Consider the following 3,659-nt stretch of genomic DNA (forward strand, 5'->3'; position numbering starts at 1 on the left):
CATCTACGCACCCCGGGAGGTGTTCTCCCTCCCACGCCCACCCCCCCACGTCCTGCAGCGGGGTGGGCACAGGGGCGCCGACTCCAGGGGACAGGCGCCGGGGTCCCCACGGGAGGAAGGGGGCGACGGGCCGGCGAGGGCTGCCTGCAGGAAGCGGCGTCAGGACAGCGCCTCGTGGGGGGCTCGTCCGTGGAGGGCCGAGGGCACGTTCAGCGGAACAGGGACGGCGGCGCGGGCGGGCACGGAGGGCAGCGAGGGGCGTCGGCGGCGCTGCCCCCCCTCCCCCAGTCTGCCACAGGCCACAGGCCGCGGTGCTGCCCGCGGGGCCGGCCTCCCTGACCCACAGACCCCCCCAGAGACTGACCCCGGGGCCTGCCCAGGGAAGGGAAGGGAAGGGGTCGGGCGGGCGCGCGGGGAGGGTCCCGCAGCCCGGCGCGGAGGCCAGAAACGCGACTCCCCGACCCCAGCACGCTTGGAACCGGAACCGGAAACGCGCCCGAGCGGGAAACCCGAACTCGGCGTCGGGGAACAGGGATGCCGAGGCCGCCGCGGGCGCGGGCGGGTGGCGCTCTCCTGCGCACGGGCAGGGCCTGGGGCGGCCTGGGCTCCGGCCCCGTCCCCGCGCCACCGCGGGGCCCGCCGGCTCCACGGCGGGAGCGGAGCGCGCGGGGACGAGGCGCCCCCGACACGACGGGCGCGCAGCCCCGACCACCGCCGCCGCCGCCGCCTCCACGCGCCCGGGCGGCGCGCCCCGCGGGCCCCGCCCCCTGCGGCCCGGCTCGGCCAATCGCGAGCGCCGCCGCGCCGTGACGTCATCGCGGGCGGCCGTCCCACTTCCGGCGCCCGGCGGCGGCTTTCGCACGGGTGGGCGCGGGGGTCAAGCCGCGCCGGGGGCCGTTCGCGGGCCTGGGCGTCAGAATTTCCCCGCGCGCGCCCGCGCTGCGTCAAATGTCAGCGCTCGCCCACTCTTCCCCGGTGTCGCCCAAGTAACCTTTGGGGGCTCCGGAGGGGAAATTCGCAGTGTCCGCGCTCGGGCATGCCCAGAAGCCTGCAAGCTGTGGCTGCCGAAAATGCAGCATTTTTTTCTTTTTTTTGGGCTTTTTTGCGTCACACCGGGCGATGCTCAGGGCTGACTCCTGGCTCTGCGCTCAGGAATCACTCCTGGCGGCGCTGGAGACCCTTTGGGATGCCGGGGGTCGAACCCTGGTCGGCCGCGTGCAAGGCAAAGGCCCTCCCCGCTCCACCATCGCTCCGGCCCAAATAAACGTCTCTAGGTCCCAGGTGGCCGCCTTACACCCAGTGTCTGCAGTTGGCCCACCACCACCGTCCCCTCCCCTTTTTGCGTGACTTCCCCGGGGTGCACCAGGGGCTGGAAAAGTGAACCAGCCGTGGGAAAATCGACGCCTCGCGCACTGAACTAACGCATGGAGGCAATCAACCGTTTTTCAGCGCTTGGGCTCGGACCTGCGGGGAGGGAGAAGTCAACAGTTTTGATGAACGGCGCCGCTGCCTCCCATCCGCCGGGGTGGGTTCCCTCTTAGATGCAGTTGGGGCTGGCGGGCTCTTAGTGGAGGAAAATGGTCTATGAACGGCCAGTCATGTCTCTTTAACCGACATTGGGCAATTCCCAACATACTTGTTTGATGAGAAAATGCATGGTTTGGTTTGGGGGTTGGTGGGTTCCAGTTCTCTGGGGGCTATTCCTGGCTCTCCGGAGTAACCCCTGGGGCGCTCGGGGCGCCTGTGTGGTGGTGGTGGGATGTGTGTAGTGGTGATGGGATATCACGGAACCAGGGTGCAGCCTCTGCGGCCAAATGCAAGGCCTTACCCCAGTACCATCTCTTCACCCAGAAAATGCTTATTTTCGTATTAATTTGCAATGTTTTTATCTGAGACTAGAACCTTTGTAGATGCAAGGAAATGCCAGTGAAGAGGTGACAGCTGGTCCTAAGGATTTGGGGGAGTGGAACAGTGGCCCTGGTGTTAGAGCCGGTGCTGGGGCTGGAATGTAGGACCGGGGCGACACAACTTTTCACAGCCTTGGAAGATTTTTCTTACTCTGACTCAGAACCCTCTCCCCAAAGGCACAACCTCTGTTCCGATTTTATTCCACAGTTGATACACGTTGTGAGCTTGGAGTGAAGGTTAAGAAATTCATCTCTTCACATGCTGGAGGAAAAGGCAGTTGAGATAGAGAAGGGACCACCAAGCAAGGATGCTTGGAGGGCTTTATTGAACATGATGGCTACTTACTACCTGTATTGCAAACCAGAACACCCAAAAGGAAAGAGAGAGAGGAAAAGGGAGTGTGCCTGCCATAGAGGCAGCGGGGGACGGGGTGGGGGTGGTGTGAAGGATACTGGGAACATTGGTGGTGGAGAATGGGCACTGGTGGAGGGATGGGTACTCGACCACTGTATGACTGAAACGTAATCACAAAGGTGTGTAAGTCTGTAATTGTATCTCACGGTGTTTCATTTAAAAATTTTTTTTAAATTTCATCTCTGGTGATGTCAGAGGAAGGTAGCTAAAAGGGAGAATGAAGATAAGATTTAGCAAGTATTTCCTTAACGCTTGCTAAGTGCCACTTCAGGCACTAGATGCTGGGGACTCAGCAGGAGGGTCCCTCCATATGACTGGATTAAGGGGAGATGCACAGTCAAAAAGTAAAAGGCAAAGTACTGGGATGCTCAGTACCATTCACTAATAGGGCATTACCCAGTAACAGTCATCCAGTAATACACCCAGTAAGAGCACTATCCAGTAACAGTCATCAGAAATGGGTGTTGATTGTGTCAGATGGAAAGGGCGAAGTGACCCTTAGGAAAAAGGAATAAGCTGGCACAGTCTCTGCTCCTTGGTCGCCAGGCTAATTTGGGGAGGGCTGTGGCCTGCAGCCAGGAGCAGAGGGGCAGACCAGGCTGATGTGGATGGACCGGGAGGCGTGAATGGCCACTAAGGGGCTTTGCTGGGCCTGACAATCAAGTTGGTGTGAAAGATGAGCAGGATAAAAGCATCCACATTTTTTTAATAAGTTTTTTTTTCTTTTTTGGTCACACCTGGTGATGCTCAGGGGTTACTCCTGGCTCTGCACTCAGGAATTACCTCTGGTGGCGCTCAGGGGACCATATGGGATGCTGGGAATCGAACCCAAGTCGGCCGCGTGCAAGGCAAACGCCCTGCCTGCTGTCCTATCGCTCCAGCTCCTATTTTAATAAATTTTAACCTGATCCAGGGACCTGTGTCAGGAAATGACACCAACTGGCAAAAGAGGGACTGTAGAGAGCACTGCCCGGGCTGAGGGTAGGCTTACACGTGACCCCTGGCATCCCACGGTCTCCTGAGTACTGCAGTGTCCTCTCACACCCCATTAAACACACACACACACACACACACACAACTGGCAAGGGCCGAAGCGATAATACAGCAGGGAGGGTGTTTGCCTTGCATGTGGTCGACCCTGGTCTAATCCCTGGCATCCCATAGGGTGCCCTGAGCACTGCCAGGAGTGATTCCTGAATGCAGAGCCAGGAGTAACCCCTGAGCATTGCTGGGTGTGGCCCAGAGAACTCAGGGGGAAAAAACCTGGCAAAGCAAAAAGACTAATATTGGGGCCGGAGCGATAGCACAGCGGGGAGGGCGTTTGCCTTGCACGCGTC

This window comes from Sorex araneus, chromosome 5, assembly GCF_027595985.1.
Source record: "Sorex araneus isolate mSorAra2 chromosome 5, mSorAra2.pri, whole genome shotgun sequence".
Taxonomy (NCBI): Eukaryota; Metazoa; Chordata; class Mammalia; order Eulipotyphla; family Soricidae; genus Sorex; species Sorex araneus.